General features: G+C 40.0%; 1 long non-coding RNA gene across 1 annotated transcript; it reads right to left on the reverse strand.

Annotated features, from left to right (window-relative positions):
- Window positions 1-5,010: 5,010 nt before the first annotated feature.
- LOC108402054 (uncharacterized) lies at window positions 5,011-22,572 on the reverse strand. Its single transcript, XR_001854340.3, has 3 exons — window positions 22,418-22,572; window positions 9,885-10,037; window positions 5,011-5,165 (listed from the first exon to the last, which is right to left on the reverse strand). It is a non-coding gene; the product is annotated as an uncharacterized lncRNA (long non-coding RNA).
- Between the last annotated feature and the right edge of the window lie 15 nt (window positions 22,573-22,587).

The following is a 22,587-nucleotide window of genomic DNA, read 5'->3' on the forward strand; positions in this document are numbered from 1 at the left end:
AGCCTGACAACCGGCTGGGTCAATGTGTTACTTCCCACCTCTCGTGGTGACCCAGGTCATGGGACAGAACCAAGCGCACTGTGCCTGTTTCTGAGCAGAGCTACTGCGATGAGACACGCAGTCCAATTCCTTCCCGGGGCGCATGACCAGCTGCTGCCAGGGCTTTCTGCCAGGCAGTGGGGCCTTGCAAGAGGGGCCTGAAGCAACCGCTGCATTCCTAAGCAGCCCTTCCACCCGTTAGAACAGTTCAAACTGTTAGTGATTTTTAAATAGACAATGATCACATCTGCTTTCTTGAATGATTATAGCTCTGAAATTTCTAAATATAAACTTAAAGCACGTTACCCCCTATACATACACATACACATGTCAAGTCCTTGACTCAGAGAAGTGTGATTTTCTCTACCTATTACAACTTTTCCCCAATTTTTTATTTTGGGAAAATTAGTAACATATAGAAAAGTTGCAAAGTATGATAAACACCATCTGCTGTTCACTTAGATTTATCAGTAGGATTTCACTGTACTTGCTTTCTCTCTGCTTTTTAATTTTTTTGTTTTGCTGAACCATTTAAGATATAATTATAGACACTGTGACACTTCATCCCAAAATACTTCAGCATGTATTTCCTAAGAACAAGGACATTCCTCCTACATATCCATAGAAGGAGTATCTTACCCAGGAAACTTAACATAATGCCCTAGTATTATCTAATATACAGTCCATTTTCAAATATTCCCTATTGTCCCAATAATATCCTTTGTTCCCCCTTTGGAACTAGAGCTGCTGTTTTCCCCTCCCTCCCTCCTTCCCTCCTTCCCTTCCTTCCTTCCCTCCTTCCCTCCCTTCCTTCCCTCCTTCCTTCCCTCCCTCCCTCCCTCCCTCCCCCCCTCCCTTCCTCCCCCCCTCCCTTCCTTCCTTCCTTTCTTCCTTCCTTCCTTCCTTCCTTCCTTTCTTCCTTCCTTCCTTCCTTCCTTCCTTCCTTTTTCTTTCTCTTTCTCTCTTTCTTTCTTCTTTCTTTCTCTCTCTCTCTCTTTCTCTCTTTCTTCTTTCTCTCTCTCTCTCTCTTTCTTTCTTTCTTTCAGTGGGTCCCATAACAAAATGCAAGCACCAGCAATTTTTCATCTTCATTTTTGTTACATATGTTTTTTAAAAAGGTGGCTTGTGCTGAAAATAATCCCCCTGTTTTTCTATTCTTAGCTTTAAGCCACATTTAAATAGAAAGATGTTAGCAGCATCTACACAATGGCAGGTCTAGGCAGGGAAGGAATGGGGTAGGAACAGGGTATTCAGCTTGGGACACATTCAGGTTAAAGTAATGACAGAACATCCAGGTGACAAGACCAGTAGGCGTGCTTGGAGTTGAATCTTTCCCTAGGTAAGGTAAGGAAAGCCACTTACATAGGAATGAGAGGGGAAGCCCCAGAAGGGGTTACTTTCCCAGAGGAGGGACTATTCCGTGAGGTGGGCCAGTCTGAACCTTGGGATACTTCCATGACAAAGGAGAAGCAGCAGGGAATGCTGGAGACCCAGACCCAGGGGCCAAGGTGTCCCAGGAGGCAAGGAGGGAGTGGGTACACAGATAATGAGGAAGAAACAATGAACTCCACCCCTGAGCTGCTTATGGTTTTTAATTTAAGATGCAAATTAATTCTCAAGACCAGGCCAGGAGAGGGGCCCTGGGACGCTGAGCTATGTATGCCAGCTAGAGTCAGATCAGGCAGCCTTCTGGAGCAGCAGAGTAGAAACCAGGCTAGAGGTGTAAAGCCCCAGACCCCAGGTCTCTTGAGGCAAAACTCCTTTAGGTAAGGAAACTGGAGAAAGAATCCAAGAATAATCATCAGAAAGAGAAGCTGCCGAGGAGACCATAAAGGGACAAGCTGGGGGACAAAAGCCAATTCCACGGAGGATAGCCAGGGAATGAGTGGAAAGAATCTGTGTCCTTGACAACACTGAGCCACAGAATCAACCAAATCCAAAACTACCCCACCTTTGGACTTTTGTTATGCAGAATAATAAATTTCCGTACTATAAAAAACAAGAGGTAACCTAAATTGATGAATTAAGAAACTCCTTAAAGAGCATATCTACCAAGAAGTCTTAAGAACCAAGAGAATGAAGTAAAAATATCAAACAGGTGAACATAAAATAGTCACAATGACTGCAGCAAATACACTCAGCTTGTTAACTGGGTCTTATACGTATGATTACATTTAAAAGTTTATGAAGAACAAGCTTATCAGCCAGTAATTTAGTAGTTCTTTTTTAAAGGATCAGAGAGAAAACCAGAAAGGCAGGCAAAAGGAAAATCTGCTATATAGGCCCTCGGTTTCTACAGATAAGACATGAATATATACACATGCATAGGTGTGTACATATACATATGTGTGTATTAAGATACACATACATGTGTGTACACATGTATATGCAATCCATAATATACACACATGTGTGTGCATGTAATACCATGTGTTTGTATACATGCACAAAATTTGCCCTACACAGGAGACACTGATGAATTGTAAGCTTCCTGATTACCCTGAGGGTGGGAACAAAGGAAAATAGGGTACCCGCTGCTGAAGGCTGAAAAGAGGCTTGAGGTGCTCTTGCCACACAACAAGGAAATTTGTGCCAGAATAACGAGAATGGATGGTGCTTTCCCAATGCACCCATTTTAATAAGGTCTTAAATCAGCGAGACTAAGAGGAGGGGAAGTGTCGTGACCCTTTTCCATTGTCCTGCTTCTCTGTGGAAAGCTCAACATATACTGAGTCATCAGAGGGAGATTATTAGACTCTTTTCATGTCTAAAAGTTAACCCCATAGTACTTTAGTGTACTTGTAAAACTTTACTTCAGAGCTGTTTACGAAACTGTGAATGACTGTAACAGACTCTAGTTTGCAAATTATTTCAAGTTATTTTGAAAATAGCCTGTGCTAGGAAAAGAAAGGGCAAGCATAGTTTTATCCTTTTCACCCTCAAATGGTACAACTTTGAAATGAAACATTCATAGTTCATTTAGAAACTGCAGCATTGAATACTTCCTTCTTATACCTCAACCCCTAATCTTAGGGGCAGTGCTGGTGCAGATTGGAACAGCCGCACATTTCCAACATAGTGTTCCCTGAATGGTGTCAAGTGACTGGGAATGAAGTTTTGGTGACTGGATGATTTATTCACTCAGTCCTCGTTCCATCAGGGGAAAGTAATAAGCTTTTGTTTGTGTTTCTGTGTGTAGGGCATGAGTGATGGAGAGAAGAACGTAGTCACATAATGAAACCTTGGTCCTCTTTTTTTCCCTCTCAAAAGAGGTCTTTATGTTCAAATTACTATAAATAATATATCATAAAATAGATGATATACTACATCATGGCTCTTTCTACATTGCTTTTTCATATTTTCCTGGAAAGTTTCTTTTTTCCTTCTCTGTTAAGAAACCTCATAAATATGTTTTAATCACAAAATATTCAAACATTATAAAAGTATACACTTCTGTATGTGACTATATGACTATATGAAACTGCGAAAAATAAGTCTCCTTTCACAGCCCTTGCCCAGCCCTCCTCTCCCACCATTCAACCCCTAAAAAAAAGTTTCTTTTCTTTTTTTTTAATCTCTACTATCCCGACTTGAGCCATTTCATAGCAACAAATGGCATATTGCAAACAACAGGCAAATTACAAAATGCAATCAGGAATCACTGAAAATGTACCTCATTGTGGAGCACAGTCCCAGAAAGTGCAGGGAAAATCGTGGCAGGGTGACTGAATACTGATCAGGGTAGCTTCTCTGAAGAAAGGGTACAGAAGGCCAGAAATATCTGGGCTTATTTCTACTCCTGCCACTAACTAGCTGCATGTCCTTGGGCAACTTTTATTTCCCTAGCCATAAAGGAGGCATGACAACAGGAACATGAAACAAGATCACGTGTGTGAAACACCTGGCAAGTGCCTGACAGATGTTAGGTCTTTGGCAAATATTAGTTTTCCTCCCACTTCCAGAGGAGCTGTGCTGCATCTAAAGCACACATTGGTTTATTTCTGGTGACATTCTAGTTATGCCTCATGTTTATGGAGAAAATTATAATCCTATTTTGTACACTGTTCATAAAAGGTGAAAAAGAGCATGCCTAGCTCTCTTGCCAAGATATCAGTGTTTTATAAGTTAATTAAAGACTTATGTAGAAATAGATTCACACTGCATTTGGGCTTAGGCAATGTATGTGGATTCAAGCAAGAGTGTTCAGGATTAAGAAATCCTGATAGTCATCGGTGTGTTACCTCCTGGAATCCTGTGTCACAAAGTGACTGATTCAAAGAACAAAATGAATGATTGGGAAAAGATGATGCAGGATATTGCATTATGTTTAAAGTATTCATGCCTATTTTGGAGTTGTGAAATTTTTATTTTTGTCACCAAAAAAAGTACTCTGTAGTCATTCAACAGACAAGCTCATAACACTAGCTCAAAGTATCTTGCAAGAAGTAAGACTAAGGGTTCTAGAGGGATCCCCCAGCGTGTTCTGCAGTCTCTGAAGCCTACAGTGCCCTCTGCTGGCTACTTTCCCAGAAAGCCAGGAGCTAACGGTTTTACAGAGGACACATATTTTTCAAACACCCTAAAGATAATCCTTTATCTCCGTAACTTCCCAATAAAGTGACCTTTTACTAAAGGTTTATCATTTGAAACAGAGCAGTGATTTTGTTTTTTGGTGCCAATTTGATTCCTTCATTGGAATTATGTCTGAGATACCATTTTAAATGTGAACAATAGTTTCTGTTGGATCCTAAACTCTAAATTAATCAGTGTTTCAGAATAGTTAAGTGGAATAAAGTAGCTCAAAAATATTTAACTGTATTTTACATTTAAAAAATATACTTTGTTGGAAGATACAGTTGCAAGTGTACACTTGTCTCTCTGTACCAGTTTTTCAACTTCCTGTGAAGTGGTAATGATTTCAAAGTAAAAAGTTGAAAAAAAATCTAGTGGCTTTGTTTTACACCTTTAAATCATTACAAATTTTATTTGATCTTGTTGAACCATAAGGGAAAGAAAATGCCAAAGAGTGAAAAATGTGCGTCATTGAAATTTGTATTTTCTATTCTTTTTCTCTGCATCTCCTCTTGCTGCTGGCCAGTAGCCCTTCCTGATCGTCCTCAGGGGACCTGCAAGGATCCAGCAAGAATGGGTATCACCATACTCATTGGCCATCACAGCTAACCAGACTCTAATGTGAAAACTCACTGTTTTTCATACACATGTTTACGAGCAGAATCCTTATCTTCTAATGCAGTGGCAACCAGAATTCATCCACTTTTCATTCATCCATGCATTAATTTATTCCAGTTTTGGGCACCTATTACATGCCACACACTGTCTATATGTCATGAATATGCATTACTTAGTACCAGCTAGGGGTCCAAAATACAATCACATTCCTTTTAACATTGAAGTTAAACAACTCTGACACACCTGTGTGTGTGTGTGTGTACACTGGTGTATGTACCCCAATCCCAGGAACATATCTTTTTTTTTTTTCCTTCCCAGAATTTCTCTCTGTAATAAATCCAAGAACTCCAGAGGGTAGACTCATGCCCCAGTCCTCTTGGTTTGCCTACTAGTCTCAGCTGGGAGTGTGGGGACTCAGATTTGGATTCATTTCCATTGCTGCCAGCATTGCCCAGGATTGTTCCCCACCACAAATACCTGCAATGAGGCCTAGAAGAGGGAGGGAGAATGTTCTTCCCCACCAGGGTTGATGCCAAAAAGTCAAAGACACCATGCTGACCTTTAACACGCACCACACAGCCCAAAGCACCTCCCCCTCAAGAGGACTGGCAGCTGGAATACCAAGTCTCATGTCTACGACCTCAGAAATGTCCAAAACGGAGTATCCTGTCCTTAATCTGTACCCCTCAGTCACATCCGTGGTTATCTTGTTCCATACAAAGCAGACAACAGAGCTGCCCTGGTGTGGGTAAAATTGCAATATTTCCAGAATCTCTCACCTGGCTTTAGTGCATCTCCATTTCAGTAGGTGTTTCCAAGGGGTGGAGAGCAGTAGTCTGTCTCCTTGTCAATGGCCAGTTACATGAGCAAGGGAGGGCTTATGTGGGCCAGAGAGGTTGGGTGGAGCTCTCTCCTATTCTGCAGCCCCCTGGGTCAGAGAGACGTGGGAGGACTGCTTGTAAGACAGAAACTGGTTTCTCCCATTTTATTTCTCCTTTTGACTCATGGACCTTGAGGTACCTCTGTGGAGCTGTGGAATTTTGTGAAATACGTATTGAAATGCCACTGATCTATTTTAAAATATTTATTTTACAGATGAGAAAAATGAGGCCCAGAGGTGCTGTGAACTGCTGATCTGGAACTCCGGCTAAGATGTCTTGGTTTCAAACCCCTTGCTCTTTCTCTTGTGTTGCGTTGTTTGTTTTATCTCTATGAAGATTTACTTGTCCTATGTTCCATTGCCTCTGAGCCCAAACTTAGGTAGTTATACCTTGAAAAGTAATCTCATGAACTAATTTATAATTGGTTGTTTATGGCCAATAACAGCTTGGTAAATTGCTTCTGTCAAGGTGTATCTGTCAAAGTACCATGAGGAAACAGATGGTACACTCAAATTAGGACAATTCAAGTAGGATTTACTAGAGGTTCTATTTGCACAAGTGTGTGCAGTGTGTAGGGGACCACAAGGGATAGCAGTATGGAGGCTAGTCTCACCTAGGCCTGAAAAGATAAAGGGAGGGAGCAGACTGCAGAGAGGTGGAGACTACCTGAAGATGAGCTGTGAGACCTTCAGTCAAGGGACCTAGGTAGCCCCAGGTGATTTTTCTGGGAGAAGTTGGGCAATTACAGCACCACCCTCATTGTCCTCTCTTCCTCTGATTTCTGCTGGGAAGCTTCACTGGTTAAACCCAACTGGAAGTCAAAGGCATTACACTAGTCAATAAGGGTCAGTCACCAGAGCAGGTGAAGAGGGGTGGAGAGTGGATCTGGAGGACAGATAGAACATTTCCTCTCTACAAGTTTATATACAATTATATACTTATACAAAAGTTATATACTTCTGGAATCATCTAATAATGACTCATTGTGATACTGTGATTTATAATGAGAAATAAATATTTGCTCTTAGTCCCCATTTCTAGCCCAGAGATCCTAAAACCTCTGGAATTTCCCAAGTAGTGAGTGTTGGTCAGAAGCACAGGAGACAACCAGAACTTGGGATTGGCATCTGAAGTGGGGACAGTCTTGTGGAACTGAGCCCTTAACCTGTGGGATCAGATGCTATCTCTGGATAGAGAGTGTCAGAATTAAGTTGAATTGTAGGATAGCCAGCTGGTGTAAATCCAGGGAGAGGAAATTCCGGGGCAAAATACCTCTAAAGACCGAAATCAATCAAAGGGAGAAATAAAGTTTAAACCCCGTTTATTGCTTACAAATTGCAGTCCAGGACCTTCTCTCTCCTCTGCTCCTGAAGAAGCGAGTAAGCTTTAAACTCTCAGGTTCAGACACGCCCTGGGTTGCCCAGGTAATTACCCATTGACATGTAGATGAACTTCTCTCTTCTCTCCACACCTGAGGATATGCAAATGCACTAAAGCCAGGGAAGGTACTCTGGAAATGTTACAATTTTACCCACACTGGTGTCAGAGAATTGTTTGATGTAGGGAAAAACCCACACATCAGAATTGGTGTCAGAATAATACTCATGTAATAATGGGATCTAAGATTCTGTAGAAAAACAAAGGAAAAGAGGTGTTTTGTGGGAAACTTTCCAAGTGCCCTCAGCTCATACTGGAGTGAATCTTACTGGGCCCTGTGCTCTATATACTTTTGACACATTGTGGGTAAAATTGTAGTATTTCCAGAATATCTCGGCTGGCTTTGCTACATCTGCATATCAACAGGCATTCAGAGGTGGAAAGAAGTATGGCTTTAGTGCATTTGCATCTTTCTCAGGGGTGGAGAAGTTTATCTCCATATCTATGGGTGATTACCTGGGCAACAGAGGGCTTATCTGTACCTGAGAGGTGAGGGGGAGGGCCGGTGTGGTTGCTGCTGGAGCAGAGAAGAAAGACGGACTGGGACTGCAGTTTGTGAGCAATAAACAGGTTTTAAACTTTATTTCTCCCTTTGACTGATTTTGGTTTTTAGAGGTATTTTGCCCTGGAATTTCCTTTCCCCGGACTTACACACATGATTCACATATTAGGGATTTTTAAACAGAAGTGTTAGAGTTTCTTAGGTCCTCAGAGGCAGATGGGAAATCCTTCAAAGTACTACTGCCCAAGCAAAGAGGAAGAGCCTTGCTTAGAACTGAAACCATAACGGGGGTCCAGAGGCATGCATGCATTCCAGCCAGAGAGCTGAGGTAAAATGAAAGGAATTGCGGAACTTAAGATAAATGTTTCTTCTGTGTAAGAACTAGTAATTCCCTAAAGATTTCCCCAAAGTTAGAAGTAAAGTTTTTTTAAACAAACTCTTAGGAGATTGTAACTCCAGGGTGGGGGTGTGGGGGCAGAATCCGGGGCAAAATACCTTTGAAACCGAAATCAGTCAAAGGAAGAAAAAAAGTGGGAGAAATCCGTTTATTGCTTATAAGCAGTCGTCTACTTCTGCTCGACCCGTGTCTCATGACCCAGCTGCAAAAAGGAGCCCCACCCAACCTCTCCAGTCCAGATCTCTCCCCCTGGTAATTACGTGTTGATATGGAGATAACCTACCTCTCTCCATCCCTTGGAAACACTGATATGGAGATGCACTAAGGCCAGGTGTGAGATTCTGGAAATACTGCAATTTTACCCACAGAGATTCATATTACTGATTTTTCTTGGCTAATTTCTTAATAGGTATATGTTCATGTTTCGATTTAAAGTCAATTGGCACTTAAAAATCAGATCATGTCTTAAAAATATTGTTTAAATAGTTTAAAAAGATGTTTAAAATGCAAACCACGTTTTTAGTGTTGCTTTAAATAAACAAAAAAGTTGATGTGAGAAAAATCTTGAGGAACAAAATATTTTAAAGAATGCTTACTCTAAGGAAAACACCCACCCACACCAAATTATGGGAAGATTGTTATAGCTAGTATTTATTATATAATCCACAAATTCTAACTAGTTAAGTAAGTTTATCTTGGACACAAGTGAGAGCTTCAAATGGAGCTATCTGAGTGGTGACGGAGTAGTAGGATGAGAACTGGACTGCAGCTTTTTCCAGCAAGTAGTCAGAGCTGGGGAATCAATACACACAGCAAGATTCCAGAAGAAAAAATGCATAGATTATTTTAGTCTCCACCTTTCCTGCCTCAGACAGTCACTTAATGGAGGCAGTTCTATCTTTTAGAAACACGTCTTGACCCATTTCTCTAACCTCTAGCTTGAACACCACTCACCTTTAAAGAGTTTTGCTCCCACGACATCAGGCCTGGGTGGTGCTATCGCTTCCTAACTAATGTCCTGCCTTTAGTTTCCCAGCTTCTTCCCTTGGTATCCAACTTCCACACCACAGGCAGAATTATTTCGAAGATACAAGTCTTGCCATTTAGTTCTCTGCTGAATCCCCTTCATTGACTTAACATCACCTCAGTACATGCTGTACCAGTAATAAATTATCCTAAACGTAATGGCTTAAGACAATAGTCACACATTCTCTCTCATGGTTTCTATGGGTCAGGCATTTGGAAAGGGCTTGACCTGAATGTTCTTGTTTGTGGTCTTTCATGAGAATGCCATCAGATTTTGGCTGGGGCTGCAGTTATCAGAGGCAGGGAACACCAGGGACCATCCTGAGGGACTGGCTTTTACACATACCTGGGATAACATCTGATCTGAGACCAACAAGGTCATTCACCCTTGGGATAAGGAACAAGGACCTACCATGTTCTAGTACATCTCTAAGTTTACTATATCAGAAGTAAGGCGTAGCTCTTAATTGACTCATTCATTCCTAAAGTCCATAACTAGAGGTGAGGGCTCTTCTCCAACAGGCTCATTTATTTTGGTTTTCTTGGGAAAGCAGAGTTAGTGCCACTGAAAAATAAAACATACTTTGGTTAGCATTACTGACAAATACAAAACTATCTCTAAGTCATTAAAACAGTACACAACAAACTAAATATGTATATTTAGAGCAACAGAATATACTTAATGCTTAAAGCTTAAAGTTTAATATATTTGATAATTTAAATCTAGCTTAAATTTAGCATTTAAAACCAAAATTCAAGTAATAATATTAAATATGCCAAATATTTCTCATCAGCTCTCTCGGAGCAGAGCAAGACAATGTAGCAATCTTTGTTTCTTCCTATAGCAGCTTCCAGCCCAATTCTTAGCACCAAATATTTGTTGAATTTAAGTGAATAATACCTGGAACAAATATTCCACTACCCTTCCCTGCAGTTTATTCTGAATTTCTGCGGAGCAGTAGACAGTATTATGTTCTAGGTACTATGCTAAGCACTTTACATGTATTATCTCATTAATCTTCATGACAATTTTATGAGGGTGATACTTTATTTTACCCATTTTGTGGATGAGAAAACTGAGGCTTCTAGAACATGGTCTTTACTATTCACATCTTCTCCAAAATCTTCACATGTCATAGTTAAGTCCATAAAAAGACTATTCAGTTAATCTTATGCCTAGTTATGAATATACTGACTTTATGGTTTCTATTTGAAAAATTATTGTGCATGTATTCAGCAACAATATTATCAAAATAGCTTTTTCTTTAACATATAAAGGAATGTGCTATAAAGGACTTAACAGAAAATGCATCATTTCTTGCTTCTAAGATACAGTTTTATTGTTCTCATTTTCGTATTGAAATCAGGATGTAGCTTATTGTTGGTGTGAACATTTAATACAATGCCTTTTTTGCTTTCCCCAAATGCTGTCAATGCATCTTAGATGACAGAAATACATTATTTCAAAGATGTGTCCCATATCATATCTCTTGCTGCCCCATGGTCTATTAAGAAATAATGATGACTCTGACAATACATATGCTTCAGAAGGCTGGGCTGGCATCCTGCTGCCTTTCAGGAACTTGCTGGCTTTCTGCCATACATATACATTTACAAGATGCATCTGCAGAGTTAAGCGTTTTTAATTTAAAGAGCTTCAGGAACATTAGAGACTCTAGTTTCTCTTCTGTAGTAACCAGGGTATAATATGCAATCTTCGAAATGTCAAAGAAAGGACCATTGATTTTCCTGGAAAAGATAAATTTTCTCTTCATTTAATAATAGAAGTTTATTAAGTTAAGGGCTATTGTCATCTTCATTATTGCCATCATGTACACCATGATGTACATATGGTGGGGGAAAAAGTCAGCACCCCAGTGTTCCTCCCAGAGTTATAACTGTTAAAGTTTAAGATCATGTTTTAAAATTAATTATGAAAGATGAGACCCTTGGGAATAACTTGGATGGCCTGAAGCCAGTAAAGAAAGATCTAAGCTGCTCTACAAGAAATGAGTGAGAATTTAGGGGATAAAAGACAGGTAAGTTAGGGAAGGATGGGCACTAAAGCAAGAAGAGGAGGCACTAGGCCTGAAATTTCGTCCACATTCAGCTGTCAAGCTGCAAATTGCAAAACCTCCTGAAGAAGGGCTGCCTTTATCTAAATGTGCACAAAGGTGTCAGTTGGGCCAGTGGTCATCCTGAGAGGGACCCAGCGCAATGTCAAAAGACTACAGTCTGGATGGAAGAGATGTGGGGTGATTTCTCCATAGGAAGAAACAGACCAGGGATTATTAAATTCAGAAATATTCCAGTCCAACTTAGGTCCTTCTGCCCTAGAACATCGTCTCCACTATGGCTCTCTTCCTTTGATATACCTGCTTACGTATAGGGTAGGTGAGTGGCGCTTCAGGGAGAAGAGACTGGGGCAGTCGCCAGGGAGGGGATGAGGTGGGGAAAAGAGAGAAGAAAAACTTAGTAAAGAGGCTAGAGTGCTGCTGGAGACACCTCCACCAGAGGACATCAAGAGGGGACTAATTCCCAGAGTATCCTCAGACACTGGGGATGCGTATTTGAACCAAATGTTATTTGAATTTCAAAGTGCTTGGACTTGGGGACATCCATGAGGCTGACATTCGTACTATACACCTATAAATAGCATCTAAAAATCATTTGGGTTTTCAACATATAGTGCTGGAACAACTAGACATCCACATTCAAAAAAATTAATCTAGACACAGACCTTACACCTTTCACAAAAAATAACTCTAACTGTAAAATGCAAAACTATAAAATTCCTAGAGGGTAACACAGGCAAAAACCCAAACAACCTTGGATTTGTTGATGACTTTAAATACAGCACCAAAGATACCATCCATGAAAGAAAAAAATGATAAACTGTATTTCCTTAAAATAAAAATTTTTTGCTCTGTGAAAGTCACTGTGAAGAAAGTGAAAACAAGCCACAGACTGGAGAAAATACTTGGAGAAGACATATCTGTTAAAAGACTCTTATCTAAAATTTACAAAGGACACTTAAATTCAACAAAAGGAAAACAAACAACCCCATCAAAAAATGGGCTAAAGGCCTTAACAAATACCTTACCAAAAAAGATATACAGATGGCAAAAAGATATATGAAAAGGTGTTCCACATCGTATGTCATCAAAGAAATGTAAATTAAAACAGTGAAATACCACAATAGACATATTAGAATGGCCGAAATTCACAACACTTACACCACCAAATGTTGGTGAGGATAAGGAGCAATAGGAACTTTCATTCATTGCTGATGGGAATGCAAAATGGTACCACCTTTTTAGAAGACAGTTTGGCAGTTTCTTACAAAACAAAACATACTCTAATCGTACAATCCCACAATCATGCTCCTTGGTATTTATCCAAAGGGGCTGAAAACTTATGTGCACATGAAGACCTACACAGATATGTATAGCAGCTTTATTCATAATTGCCAAAACCTGGAAGGAACAGAGATGTCCTTCAGTGGGCGAATGGATAAATAAACTGTGGTACATCTAGACCATAATGGAATAGCAAGCCCTGAAAAGACATGGAGAAACTTAAATGCTTATTACTAAGTGAAAGAAGCCAGTCTGAAAAGGCTACATACTATATGATTCCAACTATGTAACATTCTGGAAAAGACAAAACTGTGGAGACAGTAAAATGATCAGTGGTTGCCAGAGATTGCCATAGCTTACAAGAGATGATGGTGGTGCTTACAAGAATAGGTGGTGCACAGAGAATTTTTCTGAATTTTCTTATTTCCAGTTACCTGATGTTTACTTTCCCAGTCTCAAGACCAGTCTCCCTTATTCATTGGTGGCTCAGGCACTTCGCTTGTAGCACACTGAGTCCACAAGGCCATTGCAAGGGTGTGGACACAGGGAGGGTTGAACCATCCAAGTCTATAATTCAACCAACCACAGTGGCTTAACACAATAAAAAAGGTTTTCTGCCTCATTTCGCAATCCATTGTGGTCAGCAGGGCAACTCTGCCATACCCAGCCATTCCGAAGCCCAGCCTCCTTCTACTGTGTGGCTTTCCCATCTTTTTTGGCTTTATTATTCTCTGCATTCATCTGGCAGATTTGGAAAGAGAGACAAAGTGTGTAGGATCACTGCAGGAGGCCAAATAACGGTCCCCAAAGATGTCCAACTCCTAATCTCCAGAATCTGTGTATGTTATCTTCTATTGCAAAAGGGACTTTGCAGATGTGATTAAAGTCAGGATCTTGAGATGAGGGTCCTGGATTATCTGGGTGGGCCCTAAATGTAATCACTAGAGTCCTCATAAGAAGAAGACAAGAAGGTCAAAGGAGTAGGAGACATAAAGATCAAAGTCCTTGGAACTGGAGTGAGGAACGGGCCATGAGCCAAGGGACGTAGGGGGTCTCCCAAAGCTAACAAGGCAAGCAAACAGATTCCCCACTAGAACTTCCAAGTGAACCAACCCTGTTAACACCCTAATTTCAGCCCAGTGAAACTCATTTCAGACTAATGGCCTCTAGATGTAAGAGAATACATTTGTGTTGTTTTAGGTAACTAAGTTTACGGTAATTTGTTACAGAAGCAATAGGAAACTAATACAGTTAGGTATCAGGCTTCTCAGGGGCAGACATGTGCACAACATTTCATTCACATCCTATTGAATTCAATCACATGGCTGCCCCTATCTCAATGGGTCTAGGGAATATAGTCCTCTCTGAATGACCAGGAAAAAAAGAAAGAAGTTTTGGTAAATATCTCCTCCAACCCCCTGTACAAACTTCCAGACCATGGATCCCACCAGACAGACTGACCATATTTCAGCTCCTCAGGAGCACCACACTCCTGCCCCACAGCAGAACTTTAGTCTCTATAGTCCCTGTCTTGCCATGAACCCTGCTGCAGGTAATGGTGGTGTTCACCCGAATTTCTGAGGCCTTCCCTTATGAAGTTTACAAAGGTATCAGTTCAGTTAAATGTAAGAGGGAGAAAGAAATATCTTTAATAACTTACAAATTAATGTATATTGCCAAAATACCTTTAAAATGAGAATACATATGTTTGAGCTTCCTTTTTGGAAACTGCAAGGCAAAGGAAATCGTGTAAACAGCAAGGTCAGAGAAGTGACTAAAACAATGTGGTTGCAGAATATAAAAGAGTAAATAATTCAGTACATTTTCTGAATCAAAAAGCAGAAAGAAGCCTCAGGGGGGTCATTTGGCCCAACTCTCTGCTTCTGAGGAGGCCCAGAGGGAAATCATCCCAGATGGGACAAGGGTAGGGTTAGGGGAGGTGGGGAGGGAGAGAGACAGGAGGGGGACAGGGTTTGTCATCTGTTCTATTCTAAGATCTCGAGGCATGGAGAAGTTCGTATAGACCTTTTCAGTTTTTTCTGAGTCCTCAGAGCATCTCTATACAGCTGATACTCTCAGTGGTAATATCTGCCGGGTGCCTTACACACGGAAGACCTGCCAGCACCCAACTCAGCTGTCTTCTGAGGAAGGGCTGAGGGTTGGGGAAACTTCTAGGCTTCAGTCATACCTTAAGAAAGCTAAACCTCAAGACTTTTCTCTGCCTGATAGGGCTGAACTACCAGGGTAGTGCAGGGCAGTTCTCTGGACAGCTCACCTCAGACTTGTAAAACTGACCAAGAGCAAGAGCATTTCCATACCATCAGCATGTGCCTCAGTGTGTGACGCCCAATTCCTTTCAGACCTTAAGTCTGAAGAGAGGAAATCAAGACCTGTGTGTCCGTGTCCTCCTCTCTTCTCACTTCCTCTTTGCCCATCAGGGCTGAAGAGGGCTGGTGCTATAGTCTCCCTCGCCACTCCAGCCTGGTGACAAGGTCTTAGGTCAAGCAGGAAACTTGGTTTACATTGCCAGCAGAGCTCTATCTTCTAATCACTCCACCAGCCAAGAGTCCAGCAACAAAGGGCAAGTGACTGGAGCAGGAAATCTCTAGGCTCAGAGAAAAATAGAAAGCTAGGGAACAAAATTTAGGGATGTATTTATATTCATTGTTTTTATATTTAAAAAAATAAGCTCTTTTCACTAAGAAGTGGCAAAGCCAGGACTCAAATGCAGTTCTGTGTGATTCATGTCTTTGCACTTGAAGAAGTCATTCTTTAACTTTCTGCTCAAGGTTAGCTATGCTTTAGAATAGCTTTTTTATTCCATTTTATTGCAATTTAACTAAAATGATGTGTTGAGGATTCATGAAGGACCATTACTATGCCTCTGCTATGCTTTCAAGAAGATTTATTTAAATCCATTGGGGTTCTGCTGACCCTGGTTCTGCCTTATCCCTACCCTCATCTTTGAACTTCTTCCCTTTGCAAATAAACCTTGAATCTCTTGATTTGAGTGTGTCATATGTTTCCTTTTAGAATCCTGACTGATAGACAGGATGTATGTAACTCCACTGCTAGAACTCACTTGGTGAATGGCTAGCTAAGTCCTGGGCCAAGGAAAATTGTTGCTGCCCAGCCCAGGGGTGACTGTCATTTCCCAGAACCCCTTGTGTCAGGACTTGCCCCATGACTGAACGTGGGCAGAGAAGATGTTCCCCTGCCAGGTCTGGACCACAAAAGCTTCCCACCTGATCCTGGTGTCCTCTCCGCCCTTGTTCAATAGCATCTGAGGCTTTAGGGTAGGCACTCTTAATCATTTGGTGCTATGGAGTACTGAATCCTTCTCAGAATCATGTTTTTTTTTAAATAAACTTTTAATTTAGGAATAATTTTAGATTTATGGACAAGTTGCAAAGATAGTGTCTTAGTCCATTTGGGCTGCTATAACAAAATACCATAGACTGGGTGGCTTATAAACATCAGAAATTTATTTCTCTCTGTTCTGTAGGCTGGGAAGTCCAGGATCAAGTCTCTGGCAGATCTGGTGTCTGGTGAGGACCCACTTCCTCACAGACAGCCATCTTCTTACTGTAACATCATATGGCAGAAGGGCAGAGAGAGCGCTCCAGGGCCTCTTTCATTAGGTGGCCCGATCATGGTGGCACTAATCACCTCCCAAAGAACCCACCTCCTAACGCCATCACCTGGAGGTTAGGATGTCAACTTATAAATTTAGGAGGCCTTGAACATCCAGTCTTTTGCAAAAGTAGAATTTCTATATACTTCCCCCTTAGTTTCACTTTCTCTAATGTTATCATCTGGCATTACCACGGCACATTTGCCAAGCCAAAACTAAGAAACCAACACCAATTCAGTATTAACTAGACTCCAGACTTTATTCAGATTCCACTTTATTTTTCCACTGTTGTCCTTTTTCTGTTCCAGGATCTAATCCAGGATAGTCTGTTATTTCTCCCCAGTTTTTCATGACTGACAGATACTTTTGAGTCCTGGTCAGGTATTTTGCAGCATTCCAGAATAATAATAATGCAAAAAGTAGGATTATAAATAACACATATCATAGTGTAATACAAGTGCTGCATTTTTTTAAAAATTGTGATATAATAATATATGTGCTTTTTTATTAACATATTAAATAAATCTAGTGATGGGTCTAGTAACTATCTTCATTTTAAAATAGTGGCGAGCATAAACATTATTTCAAGGTCCTGTAACATCTGTCATATAACATAAAAATATGATTTCTCTTGGTGGCAAAGTCATGGGTGCTACCAATACTACTGAGGTTTGTTACCTGTGGTAAAGCTAGAGAAAATAAAGATGTAAATTTTTTTCCCTTCCAAGTTTACAAATTCTCTTAATTGATTGTCCTAAATGGGACGGCAAAACCACAAGATGCGAGGAGTCTGAGGCCCTGAATACCTGCATATAACAGGGTGGCTCTACTCCCAAACTACTATCCTCCATTTTCAAATACATTTTGCATAGGTAAGAAATAAATCATATGAGGTTATGCCATTAAGAGTTTGGGTTTATCTATTAAAGTACCTAGCATTATCTTGACTTAAATGGATCTTAACCACTAAATTTTATATATATGTACATGTAATAAATAGCAGTACAAAAGTTCATATAGTTGTAATTAATCGAAACTTCTTTTTCTTACAAGTAACCAAAATGCTAGCCAAAAGAGATGTTACTGGAAGAATATTGGGGCACCTCAATAGACACAAAGAAGTTAAATCACCAAGCTTCTTAAACGCTGGGATCAGAGCTTCTCCAGGAACCTCAACAGCAGTATTCTGGGCCTCTTATGAGAGGCCTTGCCATTAAAGTGACAGCTTCCAAATCTGCCTCTGCGTGTTTTTGCTAAAATTCTTAAACAGAGAAATCTGATTGGCCCAGAAAGCTTCAGAACATAAAAACATACAGTATTGAAGACAGTGCACTGTGAGTAGAGGGAGTATCCAAAAATGATTTGAAGTTGCTAAATTGTTTTTTTATTAAAATATACAATCTTACATTGGTTTCAAATGTACATCACAGATGTTCAACAGTCCCTGTGATCAATTATATTGTGATTGTGAATGATTGCACCCTTTTATTCTCCCCTTCCCTCCCCTCCCCCTTGGTAACTGCTAGTCCCTTCTCAGTGTCTATGAGTCTACTGTTGTTTTGTTCCTTTTATTTTGCTTTGTTTTTATATTCCACAAATAAGTGAAATCATTTGATATTTGTCTTTCTCTGCCTAGCTTATTTCACTGAGCATAATGCTCTCTAGATCCATCTATGTTTGGATTTCTTTTGTTTTTATGGCTGAATAATATTCCATTGTGTATATATGTAGCACATCTTCTTTATGTATTCATCTATTGATGGACACTTAGGTTGCTTCCATATCTTGGCTATTGCAAATAGTGCAGTGATAAACATGGGGTGCAGCTATATCTTTTTGAGTCAGGGATTTTGTTTTCTTCAGGTAAATTCCTAGGAGTGGAATTACTCGGTCAAATGGTATTTCTATTTTTAGTTTTTTGAGGAATCTCCATACTCCTTTGCATAGTGATTGCACCAATTTGCAGTCCCACCAACAGTGTAGGAGGGTTCCTATTTCTTGGCATCCTTGTCAGCATTTGTTGCTTCTTGTTTTTTGGATAGTGGCCATCCTAACTGGTGTGAGGTGATATCTCATTGTGGCTTTAGTTTGCATTTCCCTGATGATTAGCTGATGTGGAACATCTTTTCATGTGCCTGTTGGCCATTTGTATTTCTTCTTTTGAGAAGTGTCTGTTCAAATCCTCCTTTCTATTTTTAATTGGGTAATTTGTTTTTTTGGTCTTGAGGCATATGAGTTCTTTATATATTTTGGATGTTAACCCCTTATCAGATGAGTCGTTTAATAATATAGTCTCCCATGAAGTTGCTAAGTTTTGTTTTTTGATTAATCACTTTTTTTTGAGATACCGTGAGTCATCAACATTCTTTGCAGACAAGGTCTTTAAAAAATATTCCAGATTCCAAAATATAGGAAAAAGCAAAAGTGAAAAAGTTTCACACACACAAATTAGAGAAAAAGGGGAAAAAACCCTAGAGAAGTAGTAGAATTTCTTACTTGAGGGAAGTGTCCTTTTTATTCTGAAGGTGGAGGTTCTTAAGTAGAGAAACAACGAGTTATGTGCTGCACAAGTCCAAGAACTTTGTAAAATCTTCTCACATCTTTTTTTTCTATACTCTAAAAACACAACTCCATCTTAGGTTGTATAATAGGTAAGCTTTTCCACTTTGACTGGCAGAGTGGAGAGTTGGAAGGCATCTAGGGCCTTGATGACATCATTAAACTCCTGATTGTACAGATGATCCCTGACTTACAGTGGGTTCAAGTTAATTATTTTTCAACTTTACAGTGGTGCAAGTGCAATATACATTCAGGAGAAACCATACTTGAAGTTAAATTTCGATCTTTTCACAGTCTGGGAACATGCGGTCTGATACTTCCTGGTGATGCTGTGCAGCAGCCAGCTGCAGCCCTCAGTCAGCCATGTAATCATAAGAGAAAACAACCGATATACTTAAAACCATTCTATACCCATTCAACCACTCTGTTTTTCACTTTTGGTACAGTATTCAACAAATTAAATGAGATAGTCAACACTTTATTATAAAATAGGCTTTATATTAGACATTTTTGCCCACCTATAGGCTAATGTAAGTGTTCTGAGCACATTTAGCACAGGCTAGGCTAAGCTATGATGTTCGGTATGTTAGGTATATTAAATGTGAAGGGCCCCCACCAGTAAGATGGCAAACTTCCGGCTTCTCTTCGGGGGCGGGGGGGGGGGTCCTCGGTTCCCGCCGGCGCCACCTGAAGCCCAATCACCTCTCGCCCCCCTCCCAATCCCAGCACCTAGCCAACAGCCACCAGCCCCGTAGAAGTAACACCACAATTACCCCATGCCCCTTCCTATATAACCCAGCACCTTTCCCTAATAAAGCGGAATTCTCCGGTGAAATTGCTGCTGTATGTCGCTCCTTTCCTTTCAAAATGCATCTTGACTTAGAATATTTCCAACTTACAATGAGATGATTGGGACTTAACCCCATTGTAAGTTGAGGAAGATGTATACTATACCCAGAGACTCTTTATTTCTTAATTTTTTGTTGTGAAATAATAAATTTCCATATTGCTAAAATTTATTTGAATTCATATTTTCTGTTACTTGCAGCTAAAGGCATCTTAATTGATATAGTACATCTTAGAAAAAATGGAGTCTAGCAATCTTTCTATAAAGAATTTTGTTGTAGCATAACTTCCAAGGAGGAGTTTATCTAAAACAAAAAATGATCTCCTAGAATTTGAGGAAGTAAGGAATTGGTACAAATGTGCTTTGATTTAAACTTTGATCAGAACATGATAAAAGGAATTAAGCAGTTTTCTTCTACATCTAATTAAATAATTGCTATTTCATATTTTAAAGTTTTTCTTCTATTAAAAAAACAGACTTTGACAAAAATTTCAAAGTACAATTTCTTCCAAATTTTAAAAGTAACTCACTCATTATTCTCTAAAATTTTACTCCTTTCTAAAATCAGCCAAGACATCTGGTTTTGAAGCACAAATATATTAAAAATTATAATATTTTACCTTAATGTAGCTTAATCTATGAAGTAATCAGATTGTGATTCAAAATAATTTGCTTGTGAAATCTACATAGTAAGTAATTTCATAGAAATCTATCAAAATAGGATTTAAAAATTATTTGGGTAAAAGTATTAGAAGGAGTGGTTCAGCTTTAATATCCTGATTTATTTTAAAGGTAGTAAAAATATCTGTTATATGAGCATATTATTTTCTTTTGATATTCCTTAACTTCTGTAACAGGCTTTTTGATAGTTGTTTGGATCAGTTACTGATAATTCCTCTTTATCATTCACAAAATATAGCTTGAGACCTTTGCTCAGAAAGGAAGCTCAGGTATTAATGAATAACTTTATCTTTCAAGATTGGGTTCTCTACTCATGTGAGTCCAGCTATTGATTTTAACTGCAGTAATTTCTACATGTATTTGTTGATCATTTTAGTTGGCTACTCATATTTTAAATCCTGTCTTTTTTTCATAACTAGTGATGTTAAGGTTTTGGCATTTGAGAATTTCATTGTTTCTGTACAATGTTTCTGGACTTGGCTTAAATGTTGAAATTTAAAACCCTTGGTTACTGATCAGAGGCATTTGAAGTGTCCTTTGTCCTCAAGGACACACCTGACCCTCCTACACAAATCCTGCTCATTAATTGTAGCTCCATTCTTTCCTCTCCACCTAGAAAGTGGAGTTTTACAGGCATAACCTTCAATCAAAAACTTAGTAGGAAATACTGCATTTTTCATCAGCAACAAATTACTGGAACATTCCTCCTGACACTTCATCACACTATATTGATACCACATGATGCCTCATGACTCCCATCAAAAAAACACTACTCCAGTAGTATTACAATGCAGTGGGGAACAAGAAACAAAAGACAAAAAATAAAGCCATCCCACACCCCCATAATGGAGAATAACTCTTGTTTGGGCAGTAACTTAACCTCTCTATGCCTCAGTTCTGCTTACAAATAAAATGATAAATACAAGAAGTTCTCAAGAAAATATTAGTAACTTAATGCTATTGTTTTGAGAGCTCCTATTCAATAAGATAGGATGGAGGGCCTGAATAAGGAGGGACTCAAATGTGGAGGACCTGAAATCATAGGCTGTGGAGTTGGACCTTTATGTAATGGAAACTTATAAAGATTACTGAACAGGGTAGTAGCATAATCATCAATATCTGTGTCTTAGGAGGAAAGCTGACAGCTGGGAATATAATGGATGAGAGAGAAATGAAAATAAAAAAAGTTAGGAGAATATTGCAAAGGTCCAAAGGACAGATGCTGAGGGTAAGTGCTGTGGAAGGGGGAGAGGGAAATGGGACCAATTTAAGAGGTGATGCAGAGAAACAATTTCAGAAGCAGTAGGATTTGTTACTAAATGGTGTGACAAGTGAGGAAGAAGGATTTGAATAGGACGTTGAGGTTTCTGGCCTGAACATCTAGAGATGCAGATGCCATTGAGTGGAAGCACAAGGATTGCTTGTTTGTGCGGGTGTGTATGTTCGTGCGCGTATATAATAGGTGACATGGGCCAGAGGTTAAGGCTTGAATTAAGTGTAAAATGCCTGTGGACACCAGTGTGGTGCTATCCAGCTGGACAGTTAGAGTAGGTCTGGATACTTTTTTTCGTATTCTGTAATGTGAACAGCTCATTTCTATAGTGCTCAACCATTAGCACCCCAAAACCCAGAGGCAGTTATTATCTCGCCAGCAGTAAAAGCTTGATTACAGCCCTGTCTGCTGACTGTGTGAAGGCACTTGGTTCCCACAACTTCTACCGGCAAAATATTAATTGAGATTAATTATCGTGTGGCACAATACAAAGACTAGATGATTTACTGTAGCCTCTGGAGGGTGCTTGCTTGATTTCTCACTGAAGCCTCAGGCAAAGGGAACTGGACAGCAACCGGTATAGCCTTCGTACCTTTCAAGTCAGAGCTGACCAGCCGCGACCTGTCCAACACCCTGTGGGTCTTGGCCTTCAGTGCCCTCTCTGACCTGGGTGCTGTGACCTTGGGCGTCGGACCCTGCCGGCGTTCTTCCTCTCCTGAGGCCCGCAGCCCCCTGCGCCGAGGCGGGGCTGCCAGAGGCCCC

The sequence above is a fragment of the Manis javanica genome, chromosome 8, assembly GCF_040802235.1.
Source record: "Manis javanica isolate MJ-LG chromosome 8, MJ_LKY, whole genome shotgun sequence".
Lineage (NCBI taxonomy): Eukaryota > Metazoa > Chordata > Mammalia > Pholidota > Manidae > Manis > Manis javanica.